The sequence below is a fragment of the Balaenoptera musculus genome, chromosome 10 (assembly GCF_009873245.2).
Source record: "Balaenoptera musculus isolate JJ_BM4_2016_0621 chromosome 10, mBalMus1.pri.v3, whole genome shotgun sequence".
Classification (NCBI taxonomy): Eukaryota; Metazoa; Chordata; class Mammalia; order Artiodactyla; family Balaenopteridae; genus Balaenoptera; species Balaenoptera musculus.
This window is the reverse complement of record NC_045794.1, coordinates 5,930,236-5,947,462: the sequence shown is the minus strand read 5'-3', so window position 1 is coordinate 5,947,462 and position 17,227 is coordinate 5,930,236. Positions and strand designations below refer to the sequence as shown.

Genomic DNA, 17,227 nt, shown 5'->3' with positions numbered 1-17,227 from the left:
TATACCTCGTGGACAACAGAATATTATACAGCAGTGAAAATGAACCAGCCACAGTTTGTGCAATACTACGAGTGCGTCTCACGATGTTAAACAGAGGAAGCAAAAAGCACCGAACACATACAATTCCATACAGTTAAAAACTCTTGTTTAGGAGTGCATGTATATCATAACAGAAAAAGAAGGAAGTGATGATCATAAAGTCGAGTGCGTGGTGGCCTGTAGGGAGGGCGGGGTTTCTGATGAGGGAACAGCACTGGGGCAAAGAGGAGGGAGGCGGGTCTAGGGCACTGGCGATATTCTAGCTTTGACTTGGGTGGTAGTGGCCCGGATATTCACTTCACAATTATCCTTCACACTGTTTGTGTTTTCTGCACTCCTCTGTATATGTACCAGACAATAAAAAAAAAAAAAGAAAAAAAATCGCCCAACGCGTAGGTACCTCCCTGGGCTGTGAGGGCAGCTGTGATTCTGGACTAAACCATGCTGCTCAGTGAAACCTACCCACATCTGGCCCCTCTCTCTTCACACAGGGAAGCCTAACAAGCTGACCCACCCGACTCCAGGCTTAGGTGGACATTTACTTATGGGTGATCCTTGTAAACATCAGACAAGAAATCTCCAGAGGATTGTCTGATCCTATAATTTAGTGAAAATCCCATTTCATAGGTGGGCAAGTTGAGATACTGGACCCTAAAGGGCAGACTCTCCCAGTAAGGAAAGACTGAGGCATCAATCCTGGCCCGTCAGGCACTGCTGAACTTGATGCCGGGGAGGAGGCCCCCTGCCAAGCCCCGCCAGGCCAGCTGAGCTCCCCTCCCCACTGCTGCTGGCCTGTACCAGGGCTTGCTGGGGTGACTCACAGGCTGTGGGTGGTGGCCGGCTGGATGAGGGTGTGTGGGCTCAGGGCCAATGCCCAGCCCCAGGTTTCACTGGCCCACCCTCCTCATTAGAGGCACCCTGTGTCAGAACCCTCCTCCTCAGGGAGCTGGGTTCTTTGCCCCAAGGGCCAGGACAGCCTGCAGTCTACTCTCTCTCTGCTTCTCTCCTTTTCCCATGACTTTGCAGCGGGTTAGGACGTGCTGTGTGGAGAGTGGAGACAGCAACAGTGGGAGGAGCAACCCAAGACTTCACACTGCAGTAGAGTTAAAACCTTGTCTACAGGGAATTCCCTGGCGGTCCAGTGGTTAGGACTCTGTGCTTCCACTGCAGGGAGGGCCCAGGTTCAATCCTGGTTGGGGAGCTAAGATCCTGCATACTGCGTGGCATGGCCAAAAAAAAAAAACACCTTTGTCTATACCCGTAGTGGTGTCCACAGTGAGGGTCTGGAATTCCTTAGAGTTCTATGGCTTCAGTTCTCCCATCTGGCAAACAGGCATGGTGAGCTTGGATGCTCTGGTTCAGTCTGGGTTCTCCTGACTCTCAGGACGTCTTAGAACAGGGGCCCAGCTGGGAAATCTCGGTGCACTGCGGACTAAGACCCAAGACCCTGGTCTAGCTCCCCTGAGGTCTTGGAGAGTTATAAGAAATAAGGTAGTAGTTCCCCTTTCTCCACCCCCAACACAAGTAGGCGCAATCAGATTCCTGGAAAATGGAAGACGGAGGCCATTGGCTTCTTTGGGGATATGAAAGCATTAACCTGAAAAGCCTGGAGGCTGGAGCTTCACACGCACTTGCAGGTAGTCCTAGATTGTGGTTAGCACTGAGCCACAAGCCCTGGCCTCAGTCTCCCCTCTCGCCCTTATCTTGGCGGGGCTGTCGCTGAGAGCACCTGGGCCTGAGAGAGCCGTGTCCTTTCACGTCCTTTCTGCTCTAGGCTGCCTGCACTTATCCAAGAATTATCCTCCAGTCATTCTCCCTGTGGATAAAGTTACTCATCCACCCCTTACTCTGCTGGAAAAATTCTTGAACGAGTCACCACAAGAAGAACAAAAACAATCCCATCCAAAAGAACAAAGCTACAAAAGATGATGACGTAAAGATAGTGGTTCTGCTCAAAACAAAACAAAAAAGATGATGACAGCCCCACTCTGCCCAGAAGCTTGTCAGTCCAGGAGCTGGGTCTCTTTGGGAGTGATCCCATGCACGGGTAACAGCACCCGAACGAAACTTCCATTTTTAGTTTTGAGGATCCTGAGCCAGTCGTTTACCTTTTACCTGGTCCACACGCACAGGTGGCAAGAAGAACACTGTGTGGAGAACAGTGTCCCAGAAGGTCCCACCCCGGCCAAGGACAAGGCCAGATACAGGAGAGGAGTCCAGGGTCCTGCCACATCTGGACACCACCCCAGACCTAACATCAGGAGGAAGGAAAAGTGGCTGGCTCTGCAGAAGTGGAAAAAGCATGGGACTTCCCTGGCGGTCCAGTGGTTAAGACTCCGTGCTACCACTGCAGGAGGTGCAGGTTCGATCCCTGGTTGGGGAACCCGCATGCCACATGGTGCGACCAAAAAAAAAAAAAAAAAAAAGAAGTGGAAAAAGCAGTAATAGATCTCAGTTTCTTATGCCTAAAAACTCACCATGAGCGAGGAGGAAGGTTCAAGAAACCCAGGAGGAAGGGAGGACAGGGGTGGGACTGGAGATTCGGTTCACCAAAATCACAGAGAAATGAGCACTGCTGCCCGTTTTGTTTGAATTACTGAGTTAACTGGCCTGAAGGGATGCTGTCAACAGCTGCCCCGTTTTCTGGAACGCTATTGGAGAAACTGCTTCAGTTGGCTGGAGGTCACAGGGCCATGACACCACTTAACAGTGGCCTTCCCGGTGTGCAGGCAGTGCTATCGGGGAGCTCAGAGCACTTCCCAGGAGGGCACACTTTTCGGTGTGCACAAAGGGGTCCCCCAGCCCCCCACCTGGCTCTCGTCCCCAGCTACTTGAGTCCTAGGAGAAACCAAACAGGAATGACCAGCAAGCACCAAAAAGAGCTTTAACCTTTAAAAAAGGGTGCCACCCCAATGTTCAAAGCAGCACTATTCACAATAGCTAAGACATGGAAGCAACCTAAGTGTCCATCGACAGATGAATGGATAAAGAAGATGCGGTACATATATACAATGGTATATTACTCAGCCATAAAAAAGAATGAAATAATGCCATTTGCACCAACATGGATGAACCTAGAGATGCTCATACTAAGTGAAGTAAGTCAGAAAGAGAAAGACAAATACCATATGATATCGCTTATATGCAGAATCTAAAATATGACACAAATGAACTTATTTACGAAACAGAAACAGACACACAGACATAGAGAACAAATGGTTACCACAGGGGAAAGGGGATGGGGGAGGGATAAATTAGGAGTTTGGGACTAGGAGATACAGACTACTATATATAAAATAGATAAACCACAAGGTCCTACTGTATAGAACAGGGAACTATATTCAATATCCTGTAATAAACCATGATGGAAAAGAATATGAAGAAGAATATCTATATATGCATAACTGAATCACTTCGCTGTACACCAGAAACTAACACAACATTGTAAATCAACTATACTTCAATTAAAAAAAAAAGGGTGCCCGCAAGTTATTGAGGGACTCCATAAAATAAGGAAATAGGGGTCTGGGGGCCCAAGAAGCTGACGGTTTCCTCCAGGGTTAACGAACCGCGCGTGGCAGGAATGTCAGCCACGCAGAGGCCACGGCTGCAGCACGCCTCTCACCCATCACGGCAGGAATAGAGTGCGTGGGCCAAGGACGCTCAAACGATTCCCTGCTCAAGGGGTCCCTGAAAGAGGGCAGCGACCTGCCCACCATCACCAACCGGTCTGGTGGGGACAGAAGTAGAAGGTACAGCCCCTCCACTCCCAGCCCCGGGCTCTGCCCAGTCGGCTGGTTACCGCTTGCCAACAAAAGCCAAAGGGACGCATTCTGCCTTCAGGCCAGAAAAGGTCCCACCCATTTGATATCGCAGGGAAGAAGGACAGCTTTCCCCGTCGTTTTATTGGAGATTTCTTTATTTCCTCAGGCACGCTCAGTTTCTTCTTAGAAGATGGGCCAGGAGGAAAACACGAGACAAAACCTAACCTGCGGACATTCTACAAAATACTTGACCAGAATGTCTCAAAACTGTCAGGGTCATGAAAAATGAGGACAGACAGAAATTGTCACAGGCCGGAGGAGACGGAGGAGACAGGACACCCGTCATGTGGTATTGTGGGTGGGATCCTGGAACAGAAAGGGGACCGGGCTGGTAAACCAGGTGAAATCCGCATAAGTCTAGCTTAGTTAAGAGTAACGTACCAATGCTGGTTTCTGAGCTGTGACAAATGTGCCCTGGGAATATAAGCTGTGAACAAGAGGGGAGACGGGGAGGAGTACAGGGGGACCCTCTGTAGTATCTCTGCAAATTTTCTGTACCTCTAAAGCTGTTCTAAAACTCTGTGTGTGTGTGCGTGTATGTGTGTAGTGTGTGTGTGTATGGTGGGGTCTCTCCTTCAAAGCTTCCCGTCTCCTTCAAGAACCTGCCCCATTAATCCACCTCTTTCCTGCCTCTGTTGTCTGTCTTGGCTACTGTTTCACTTTTTTTGTTTTTAATTTAATTTTATTTATTTTTTATACAGCAGGTTCTTATTAGTTATCTATTTTATACATATTAGTATATATATGTCAATCCCAATCTCCCAATTCATCCCACCACCCTGCCACTTTCCCCCCTTGGTGTCCATACGTTTGTTCTCTACATCTATGTCTCTATTTCTGCCCTGCAAACCGGTTCATCTGTACCATTTTTCTAGGCTCCACGTATATGCGTTAATGTACGATATTTGTTTTTCTCTTTCTTACTTCTGCCAACACACATGGGCAGGTCTGTCTATCCTAAAAAAAACCAGAAAACAAACCGTCTCCTGTTCCAACTGCTCTGCGCTTTAAACCCCGAGCTTGTAGCTAAACCACCTCCATGTCCTCACTCAGTAAGGAGTCCCCGTGGGGCCCCCTGCCCTTCATGTAGGACAGTGGCCGTTCCTCTGAAAGGCTCAGACGGCTTGGGCTGTCACCAAGTGTTAAGGTTTCTACTCCATCCTCGCACTTTTGGATCTCTGAGCAGTAACAATATTGAACCCTGCCTCCTTCTCCTCTGCTCCTTAGATGGAATCCCTCAAAGTTTCCCAAATAAGTCTCGTAAATCCCGCCTCAGCTGGAGGGAGCCCCTCCTCCTGGAAGGCTGTCCCGGCCACCTAGGCCAGCTGCTTCCCCACCAAGACGTCCTCAGCTTCCTCCCCAGGAAACGCGAGCCCCACTCCGCACTGGTCCTCCCCAGAATCCTCGCTCCCTCCCTTCCTGTTTACACTCTCCTGGAGGGCAGGATGACTTCTGGGTCATTTCAGTAGCTCCCCTGCACCCCATCCATACTTGGGACCAAACAGCCATTAGTAAATCATTATTCAATAAGTGAAGGATGACTTCAATGAAAGAGAAGCTCTGAAGCCCATCAGAATCTCCTCTCCTGGGTCCTCTCACCTTGGACAAGCCTCCTTTCCCACCGGCTTGTCATCCAGACCCATCTTCCAACATCTCCCAACAAGGCTCAGAAACTACAAAGAACAGCTACTTGCCCAGAATAAATACTGAGAAAGAGCCATGAGGGTATGTGATGAACGTCACAGTGAGATTTAGGGGCACGTCCACATCAAGTCTTTTGGAAAATGAGGGTTTATATTTATAAAAAGTCCATGCCCTGCTGTGCTCACCGCCCACCGAAGTCCAGTTAGACACTCCAATCCTTTTTTTAAAAAATGCATTCATTTTTTATTTAATAATACTTTATTAAAGATGACTAGATATAATTAAATAAAGTAAACCTTTAACATACATAGCTTTGGATATTTTTATACTTTTAATAGCAATATTCAAGTGGTGATGGGTGTTTAATTCTTTCACTCTAAAATATATGTGACTGGACTCCCCTGGTGGTCCAGTGGCTAACACTCCGTGCTTCCAACGCCCGGGGGCCTGGGTTCGATCCCTGGTAGGGCACTAGGTCCCGCATGCCGCAAGTAAAGATCCCCATGCCGCAACGAAGATCCCACGTGCCGCAACTAAGACCCGACGAAGCCAAATAAATAAATATTAAGAAGAATATATATATATATGACATTTTAGATGTCTGGTGATAGGTGTTGAATTCATCACTCTAGAATATCTGTGAATTTATGATTCTGAAGTTTTTCTGGATGACAGATGTTTGAGAATTGGGTGAAAGTCTCAGAAAAAGTCTGAAAAGCATCGCTATAATTTTCCATACAACCTCTAGAGTTCACACACTCTGAAACCATTCATAAAACCTGGAGTGTATGGATTCCACATTGTGAGTACTTGGATAGACCCTCCAATCCTTGCCGAGCACACAGGTAATCCAGTCACCTGGAGCAGATGCCAGCTGCAGGAGGCGTGAAAGTCCAGCCCCGCCCCAGGCCGGCCCGGCTTCCTGTCCTGTCCTCTTCTCTCCCCTGGCTGAAAGCACAACAAGCCCAAGGCACCCACGCAGAGATGGGAATTTCAGTGAGTCACACCAGACCCATAGGGACAGGCCCAGAAATCTTACACTAAAACACACATCCGGGGTTAAAGGAAACGCCTCCAATTCCAACGGGCGAATTGAAAACAAATCCTAAGCAACAAATCCTAAGCGCAGTGTTGCTTAGGGGCACCTGGCTTCTCTGGACCCCCTGCCGAGTTTGCAAAGCCGATTCCAGATGGAGCCCAAGGAGGTGCTTGTGAACCCTACCGCCTGAAACGCCAGAAGCAAGTGTGCAGAAAGGTGGGAGGTGACATGGAGGAAAAGGGCAACCGGCTGACTGCAGAGGTTTCAGAGAGAGAGTGTGTGTGTGTGTGTGTGTGTGTGTGTGTGTGTGTGTGTGTCTGTGTGCACGTACGTGTCGCCTTGCATCCCATCCCTCAGGTGGAAGGAACCGTGTCTCCCCGTGGGGCAAACCCCACTTCAAAGAAAAATCCTCCCAAGGCAAACACATTGGGTGGTCTTGGCTTGGCCCTCTTTCCTCTCGGTTCCCTCTGTCTTCTGTAATATGACCTGATGGGTCACACATTTTTTAAAAGGACAAAATACTCATGGACGCTTTCTCCATCCAGCTGTCTTGGCCCAGGAAGTGCAGGGCAGATCATTCTCCACAAGCAGTTTCCTTTGAGGCTGACCTCAGACTGCAGTGGTCCCATCTGCCACTTTGGAAGCGGCTAGAGGTGGGCGGTGGTGACAGGAGGGGGTCGGGGGAGAAGGCAGTGCTTTCTTTCCTATGTCCCATTGTCCTTCTGTGAAGCCCTGGCTATTTGGTGACTTTGGTCAAAGGGATGCAGCAGACTTTTTAGTAAGGGACAGGTGGCATGACAGAAAGAACCGTGGGCAAGAAGCGGGGGGCCCTAGCTCTGCCCCCTGTCACTTGCACACCGGTGCCAGCCAACGGGGCGATGTGAGAATCACCTGGCAGAGTTGTAAACACGTATCCGCCGCCGCTCCATCCCGGGGCATCCGAGCGCTCCCAGGAGAACGCGCATCTCTGCTGAGAAGAGCTGCACGCGTGGACAGGAGCGTGGCCTCTGGGGCTAATTCCGGCGCTGCCACCTACGAGCTGTGTGACACTAAGCACTCTCCGTAGCTTCTCTGAACCTCAGAGTTCCCATTTGTAAAAAAAGAGTTTGACACTTTGCTGCCTTTGACCCAGGAGGTTGAAGGGGAAGATTAAATGAAGTGACACGTGTAAAACACTCTGACAACCGTGAGTACTAGAGCCAGCCAGATTCCGCGGGGAAGATTCTGCGGGGAATACAGTGATGACAGCAATAATAATAAACCTTGCGAACGACACCAAGACAGAAGCGGGGAGAGCCACGGCTCCTGGCGGCCTCAGCTGTGTGTCCTCCTCTGATCTGAGAAGGCGGCTGGGTGGGCACAGGCGATTGAGGACAGTGGGGGTCTGTCTTCTGTGGGTCTGTGTGAGCGCGGTGTGCTGGGGGAGATGCCTCCAGAGCTCCACTAGGACCAGCCGGGATGGGGGGAGAGAAGTGGGGCGGGGAGGGTAAGGGACACGGCTGGCCGAGAGTGCAGGCCTCTGTCCTTCCTGGGATCCCAGGCTGCTTCCGTGAGCGAATTCACACTGCAGGAAGCACTTACTGAAGGAGCAGATCACAGAGAGGGAGGGGATTTGACCTCTTTACTTCCTTTCTTCGGTAAGATCCGTATCAGCCCTGGATTTTTCTGTTAACATACTGGGCTTGGGAGACCTCAGCCTAGCTGCCCCTGGCCACCCAGAAAGTCACAGAGGCTGAACCCTGAGGATGCAAGCTGCCTCACCACTCACGCCTGATGGAGCCTCGGGAGGGCAGATAAGGGCCTCTGTGTTCACACGGCCTTTAGCAGCAACAAGTCAGGCCACCTAGACCTGCGGGCTCCAGCCTCACCCATCTCCATGGCAACCCTGGCTCAGCACAGTGTGCCAAGCCTGACGGGCTGATTCACCGTCAGGAGCCTGGGCCGGGCACTGCTGGCAAGAGCAAACAGGAGCCGGCTCCCCAACGCCTCTCTCACCCTCTCCCGGCACCCTCCTCCCCTGAGCTGGTGTCTCTGGAAGGGTGAAGCACTTGGGCAGGAGCAGAGGTCTTGGAGTCCTGCCCTCTCCAGGCCCGCCGCACAGGATAACAACAGCTAAAACCAAACTCCATGCTGATCAGAAAAAAACTGCCATGACTTGCTTTCCTTAAGGATCACAAGTAAACTGTTAGGGACTTCCCTGGTGGCGCAGTGGTTAAGACTCCGCGCTCCCAATGCAGGGGGCCGGGGCTGGGGCCGGGGGGCGGGGGCGGGGTTCGATCCCTGGTCAGCGAACTAGATCTCCCATGCATGCCACAACTAAGGAGCCCACCTGCAGCAACTAAGGAGCTGCCTGCCACAACTAAGGAGCCCACATGCCGCAACTAAGGAGCTGGCAAACCGCAACTAAGGACCCTGCGAGTCACAACTAAGGAGCCCGCCTGCTGCAACCAAATAAATAAATAAAATAAAATAAATATTAAAAAAAAAAAGTAAACGGTTCGTTCATGGCAGAACTGAAAGATGCCAACCAGGGCATATTACTAACGTTAGTTTTATTAGAGATGAACAGAAAAGCCCCAGAGATCACAGTCCTGAAGAACAACTGTCCCCCACCTTCCTCGTGAGTATGATCTTTCTGGGGGCCATCTCGTCGCCTTGGGGCTTCTTCTGAGCTGCACATCTACAGAAGCCTGTATCCTCAAAGGCCACTGGGAGACTTTTTTCCAGGCCAGCGGTTCTCAACATGTGGTCCCCAGACCAGCTGTAGTGGCAGCAGCGTCACCTGGGAACTTGTCAGACGTGCAAACTTGCTGTCCCCGTCCTGGACTTATTTGATTAGAAACCCAAGTGAGGTGAGGCCCAGTGATCTGTGTTTTTTTTTTTGGCCGCGCTGCGTGGCATGTGGAATCCTAGTTCCCCGACCAGGGATCAAACCCGAGCCCACTGCAGTGGAAGCATGGAGTCCTAACCACTGGACAGCCAGGGAAGTCCCAGCAATCTATGTTTTAACAAGCACCCCCAGATGATTCTGCTGCCCACTCAGGTTTCAGAACCACCGCTCTAAGGCTTTCATTTAAACACTGAACAATTGGAGGAATGGAAAAGCTCTTTCTGGGGGTTCTGAACCCAGAGACCAGCTTTTGAAACGCCAGTGCCAAAGGGCACGAAGCTACGGAGTGGGGGTGTGAGCCTCCCCTGGGCGCAGGGCTCCTGCTGGCACTGGAAAGCCAGGGAGGGGAACGGGGGCTGAGGACCACCTTGGTTGCTGAATGGTGACAGTTAAGGGGGAGGATACAGGACAGGTAAGCAGGAAGGAAGCAAGAGGTAAGAAAGACAGATACTGGCTAGACAACGCCCTCTTGAACCCACTGAGTGGGGAAGTCACAGTAAATGCTCAAGTCAGAACCTGCATTTGGCTTCTCCACATGCCTCTAGCCACAGACTCACCTGGTGAAACCTCCTCCCCCAGACGCCAAAATGACTCGGGCAGCCCCTGCAGCAGGGCGCTCTTGGCAAAAGCTTCCCCAATTTCTGCAGCCTACGTTCTCCCCAAGACAGGCTGCCGTTGTGTACGGAAGTGGAACTCTTCCTCAAATTACCCCAAATTCTAGGAAAACAACATTAAAAAAAAAAAAAAAGAACACATGCAGAGGCTGACGGTCAATGACCTTGTAGGTTTATCTAGAGTTACTGTTGATTTGACTGTGGCAGGCTTTTCTGTCCATTAGTAACTCCTCCAGAGGCTAGGGAAAGGAAAATAAATAATATAATAATAGTAGCAGTCACTCTTTATGAGCACTCACTCGTGTCCTGCATCACAGGAGGTGATTTAAGTATATGATCTCATTTAATCTGCTCGTCACACTTATTTTATCGGTGAAACAGAGAGGTTAAGCAACTGGCTCAAAAAGACACAGCCAGCAAGAGGCAGAGCTGACTCTGAACCAGATCCATGTGGCCGGCAGCTCAGAGCCGCACCCTTCCCAACACTGTGCTCCCTCCCTGCCAGCTGGTGAACGGCAAGAATGGGAACCCCCAAGAAATTTTCTGGTGGGGGGACAAGAGTCTGGTCTGGACACCTTGAATTTGGCAGGATGCTCTGACCTAAACCTTACCCTGCCTGCTGGCTAGACGAGTCCAATTTAGGGCATCAATGCCGGCCAAGGCCAAGGGAGGGAATGACCACGGACTCCTCCTTTGGGTCCGTTCTCTCTCTCCCCTTCCCCTCTCCCTCTGGTGAGCACGGGACAGGTGGTGGCCTCAAGCCCACCCTCAGCGGGTCCCAGGGGAAATGAACCTTTCAGCGCCAGTTCTATCTTCCTTTCTTTGCTTCCCAAGGTGTCCATACAGAAGCAATGGTGACTTTGGCTCTGTCCCCTCTGGGACCTGGCTTCAAGGTGTCAAAAAGTTCTCCGTAAGAGGGATCCAGCCCTTTTGGGAAGCAGGAGGCGAGCGCTGAAGGAGAGGTGCCGAGGCCGCCCCTCTTGGGCAGATTCCACAAGAGGGGTCCCTGCCAACTGGGCACCCTTATGGGCCACTCCAACCAAAGCCCCAGACTGGTCCCTCCCTCCCTCACCTTTCCCAAACCAGGGGAATCTCTGAAATGGGCGTTTTGTAGACGAAAAGATAAGTCATCTGTTTCACCTTCTGAAAGAGAGGAAGCCTAGTGGTAAAATTTCCGCTTTGAGCAATGCCCTCAGTGATGCGGCTTCGCAGAGCTGAAGCAATAAGATGGGGACGAATGTGAGTGCTTAGGACAACTTCAACCTCTGAAAAATTCTAAGGAGAGGTAGCTCCTTACGTAATAGTAACTAAACAACAGTTGCAGAAGCTGACAGCTGAGCTCTTGCTATGAGCCAGGTACCATGATAATAACTTGACGTTAAATATCCCGTTCTTGCTCCCAAAGACCTTGTATTATTGTACGCAGGTTGCATGATTACCCTCATTAGGAAAGTGAGGCCTCAGGAGAGTCACCAACTGGCCGCCTGCCCCCAGGAATCTACATTTCCAACAATTCAACCCCTCCTTCCCCCAATAATCCCCCTGGGTCATAACGCCCCCTGCTGCTCTGTGTTGCTCTTTTACACAATGCAGCACCTTGAGCGGGGGAGGTCTCAACAGCAACAAAAACAAAATCCAACCATTCCCCCCCCCTTCTCCCAAGCCAGGACCTCAGAGAGGCAGACTTCTGCTATTTAGTGCCCTGAACACTGAGAAGATTGTGGTACCTACCCCACCGCCTAGATAATTCAACATTAAAAAATAATAATAATAGCAATTGTAGAATAAGTCTAAAGAATTAACTTTCCCCAGGTTCCTGAGCACAGGCTCAGCCTGTCTGTGGACCTCTTGGCCTCCCTTTCCGGTGATGCGTAATGCTCCTGGGGGCCTCCTGGGAGGACGCGGGGTGGTGGCTCAATAGCTACAGCCTGTGGGTGTCACCATCTTGCTCTGCTAGCCTCTTTTGGGCAACTGTGTTCAGCTTGCTAACAGGGGAACATTTCCTGGAAGCATATAGTGAGAGATTTCCCAGGGAGAAGAGGAATATTGGGAGACTAGAGTCCTCCTGTTAGGCCCTGCTGCCCCTTCTGAATCTGAGGATGCTGGTGGGACTGCCTTATACTCTTCGAGGTAGTTCCGATCATCCCAGCTTGAGATGACAAAACAGGCTCAGAGAGGTAAAGTAACTTGCCCACGGTCACACAGCAGGTATGCAGCGACTCAGCTGACAGTTCTCTCCCTCTGTCACATGCACAGCATGTGCCAGGCAGGTCAGTTACTTGACTGCCTGTCTCATCCCTGGTGGAAGGGAGGTAGCTTGGTCCCCTCTCTGGGGTGTGGCAGAGGATGAAAGACCTTGTAAGCGTCTTCTCAGCACACCTTTATGGAAATTAGGCAGTGACCTGGTCTGAACAAGTTCAAGACTTGAGAAATCCTCCCTCCTGAGGACTGAGCCAGCATCATTTAAAAACCAGAGCCCTGGGTGGGACTTCCCTGGTGGTCCAGTGGTTAGGACTCTGCGCTTCCAATGCAGGGGGCTCGGCTTCCATCCCTGGTCGCGGAACTAAGATCCTGCATGTCTCGCGGCGTGGCCAAAAAAGAAAAAAAAGAAAACCGGAGCCCTTATTCTGCCTAAGAGGAGAAAAGTTTTAGCTAATACAAGGTGCCAGTGTTAAGTCGTTTGGGGCTGAGGGATTGGGAGGGAGGCCTCTGCCCAAGGTAACCTCCTTCTAAACAAGACGTTTCAAGTTTCCACTGCCTGCTGGCCAGACGTGTAGCAGACGTCAGCCAGCCCATAAATCCATTTTCTGCTGAAAGTAGGCATTCTGATCTTAACCAAAATCATCTGATGTGGGGGATTGTTTCGGGGCTGTTTTGCTTTAAATTCCAGAATACCATTGTGTTTTCCATTGTGTATGCCTAACTAAGATGCCTGGTGATCACACACACACACACACTCTTGCTGATACACTTTAGCCACACGGACCAGCTAGCTCTCATTCCATCTGTGGAACCTGTTACCACTTGCTCGCGTGGCCCCGAGTGGTGGGAGATGCCCCTTGCCCTATTCCTCTGCCACGATCCCCTCTTCATTTTAGTCTCAATGATTAAACAGCAAGCCCTCCACTGTCTGCTGTGTCCCCCGCCTCACCCGAAGCACTTCACTTGAATCATTTAATTTTCTCAACAGACCCACCAGGTAGGTAATATTAACTTCTGTTTTCGAGATGAGAAGTTTCAGGCACAGAAGTTCAGGAGCTTGTCTTGAGATCACATGGCAAAGAGGTGCCTGAGTTACAACCTGGACCCAGAACAGTCTGACTGCAAAGCCCAAATTCTCAATCATTTTGCTGAGCTCAAAGGTCTTTTTGATCCATTTTGTTAATTTCAGGGCCAGAATTTTTCACTTTTATCCTTTCTCCTTCCTGGTCACAGCTGATTCTATTTCAAAAGTGGCGTCTTCGATCCGTAAAGGCCCCAAGAGAGCCCACATGTAAGAGCAGAGGGCCTGTCTTCTCACGACAGGAAGGTACCTGCCATGGCCACCTGGCCTGCAGGTGCCATTGGAGTCTGGCGTCTCTCTGGGGGAGCCTGATGGACGGAGTCTAGAGAGCGAGCCTGGGACTCCTCTTGCTGGCCTCAGGCTGGAGAGCTCTGGGCACGTTCTTGCTGGCCGGCCAGAATTGAGTGTGGCCACAGCCCTGCTCTGGGAAACAGACTCTCCAGAGTAAGCTGGTACTTTCCCTTCTCGTCCCAGCTTCGCCACCGCTGCAAGCCTGGCAAGTGCAGACACCACTGCAGCTGCCCATTGGCCACTGTCCTTGGATCCCTATAGGAATGGCCTGAAGGTGGGACCCAGAGCCTTTGCCCGCCCCTTACAGCACCATCCTGCCAGCAGAGGACAAAGGGAATGAGAGGGCATCACTGCAGGCCTGTCTTACAGCCCTGGGCATGGGGCCCTGAGAGGCATGAGGATCACACCAGCTCCCCATTCTAAGGGTCCCTCCCCAGCTCTGGAAGAGAATGTAATTTCTAGTTGAAATGAGTTTTCTGGTCTCTTAAGGGTTATCTGTCTTGGGGAGCCAGGGCTATAATTTGATTGAAGTGGGGAAAGTAGAGTGTGGGATGACTTCCCCAGGCTTGTAGAAAGGAGGCTTTAAAAAGTTTGAGCATAGGGAGGGCTTCCCCAGTGGCGCAGTGGTTATGAATCTGCCTGCCAGTGCAGGGGACACAGGTTCGAGCCCTTGTCCAGGAAGATCCCACATGCCGCGGAGCAACTAAGCCCATGCGCCACAACTACTGAGTCTGAGCTCTAGAGCCTGTGAGCCACAACTACTGAGCCTGAGTGCCACAACTACTGAAGCCCACGCGCCTAGAGCCCGTGCTCCGCAACAAGAGAAACCACTGCAATGAGAAGCCCGCGCACCGCAACGAAGAGTAGCCCCCACGCAGCAACGAAGACCCCATGCAGCCAAAAATAAATAAATACATTTATTTAAAAAAATTTTTTTTTTGAGCATAGGGAAAATTCCCTGGTGGTCCAGTGGTTAGGACTTCATGTTTCCACTGCAGGGGGCCCGGGTTTGGTCACTGGTCGGGGAACTAAGATCCCGCAAGCTGCCCAGTGTGGCTAAAAAAACAAAAAAAAGTTTGAGCATAATAGGAACAGGTTGAAATCCATGGCCCTACATCACAAGAAGGCGCTTATAGTGCATCAGGGTGAGTAGGAGGAAGAGTCTTTAAGGGGGATGAGTTTCCTGTCCCTGCAGGACACATTCTGCTGAGGGTGGCTTCCCACACAACAGAGGGGGGCATGGATGTGAGGGGTGCATGCAAACTGGTACACTGCAATTGTTCATCTAGATGGGAAGAGGTGTTTTTGATTCGGATTTGTAAATAACTTTGTCTTAGTCCATTAAGGCTGCTGTAACAAAGCACTGTGGACAGGGTAGAAGTCCAAGATCAAGGCACCAGCAGATTTGGCATCTGGTTTGGACTCGCTTCCTGGTTCATAGAGGGCTGTCTTCTCACTAGAATCTCACATGGTTGAAGGGAGAAGGGAACTCTGGGGCCTCTTCTTCCTTTTTTTAAAAAATAAATTTATTTATTTTATTTATTTATTTTTGGCTGTGTTGGGTCTTTGTTGCTGTGCGCAGGCTTCCTCTGGTTGCGGCGAGCGGGGGCTACTCTTCGTTGCGGTGCACGGGCTTCTCATTGCAGTGGTTTCCCTTTGTTGCAGAACACGGACTCTAGGCACGCGGGCTTCAGTAGTTGCGACACGCGGGCTTCAGTACTTGCAGCACGTGGGCTCAGTAGTTGTGGCTCGTGGGCTCTAGAGCTCAGGCTCAGTAGTTGTGGCGCATGGGCTTAGTTGCTCCGCGGCATGTGGGATCCTCCCGGACTAGGGCTCGAACCCATGTCCCCTGCATTGGGAGGCGGATTCTTAACCACTGCCGTCACCAGAGAAGTCCTGCCTCTTCTTATAAGGGCACTAATTCCATTCATGAGGGCCCCATCCTCATGACCTAATCACCCCCAACAGCCCTGCCTCCAAATAAAACTGCATTGGACTTTAGGATTTAACATATGAATTTGGAGAGGCGCAAACAGTCTATAGCAAACTATCTTTTAAACTAAACTTCCCAAAGAAGACATACAGATGGCCAACAGGCATATGAAAAGATGCTCAACATCACTAAACATCAGGGAAATGCAAATCAAAACCACAATCAGATATCATGTTATACCTGTCACAATGGCTATTATCCAAAGGACAACAAATAACAAGTGTTGATGATGATGTGGAGAAAGGGAACCTTGTGCAGTCTTGGTGGAAATGTAAATTGGTGCACCCAGTATGGAAAAGAGTGTGGTGGTTTCTCAAAAGATTAAAAATAGAACTACCACATGATCCAGCAATTTCACTTCCGGTTACATATCCAAAGAACATGAAAACACTAATTCGAAAAGACACATGCACTCCAATGTTCACTGCAGCACTATTTACAATAGCCAAGACATGGAAACAACCTAAATGTCCATCCATAGATAAATGTATAAAGAAGACGTGGTATATATATACAATAGAATATTATTCAGCCATAAAAAAGAAAGAAATCACACCATTTGTGACAACATGGATGGACCTGGAGGGTATTATGCTCAATGAAATCTGGAAAACAAAACAAATGAACAAATCAAACCAAACCAAACCCATAGACACAGAGAACAGATTGGTGGTTGCCTGAGGGAAGGAAGGCTGGGGAGGTGGGTGAAATGGGCGAAGGGGATTCAGAGGTACAAATTTTCAGTTATAAAATAAATAAGTCATGGGGATATGATGTACAGCAAGGTAACTATAGTCAGTTATATTGTTTTGCAAATTTGAAAGCTGCTCTCATCTCAAGAAAAAAAAATTCTGTAACTTTGTATGGTGACAGATGGTAAGTAGACTTACTCTGGCAATCATTTTGCAACGTGTATGAATGTCAAATCACTACGTTGTACACTGGAAACTAAAGGAATGTTGTATGTCAATCATACTTCAATTAAAACACACACATGCTGTAGAGCAGAAATTAAACACAGCATTGTAAATCAACTATACTTCAATAAAATTAAAACACACACACACCCCCCAAACTTCTATTCAATTGAAAAGCAATGAATTCGCAACTATGTATGATTTTGCTGATCTTTCATTTAAAGCTTTAATAAATCAACCTTATCATTTGCTACTGATTCAATCAGTGTAAGTTTAAAGATAAATTAAAACTAAAATGCTATAGAAACGTGTTTTGAATTCACTAAAACGGTCTAATTTACTTTATTATATTTTTAACCCCCAGTCAAGGATTTTCTCCTATGACCCACGTGTGGTGTTGTTTCTGCCCTTGGACACTGACATGCAGCTCAGACTGGGAGGAAAAGGGGCCTCCTCTCAGCAGTTTGGAGGCAGGGGCTCGGTAGAAGTCATGGCCCCCATCTGCCTGGGTCTGAGAGAGGTGAATACTGGGACCTTGAGAGTGTAGCGGGTAGGCTGCGGAGGGTGACTTCCCTGACACAGCCAGGGACACCGTTTCTGCTCCCTTGCACGATGCCTGGCAAGAGGACTGAGCAAAAGGACTGACTGACCTTCTCCACGTCAACAGCCCACACACCTCTCTACGCAGGGATC

General features: G+C 49.8%; 1 protein-coding gene across 1 annotated transcript in view; it reads right to left on the bottom strand.

Annotated features, from left to right (window-relative positions):
- The window catches only part of CD9 (CD9 molecule), a 35,576-nt gene that overhangs the window by 11,682 nt on the left and 6,667 nt on the right, over positions 1-17,227 (bottom strand). The gene's annotated exons all lie outside the window — the stretch shown is intronic.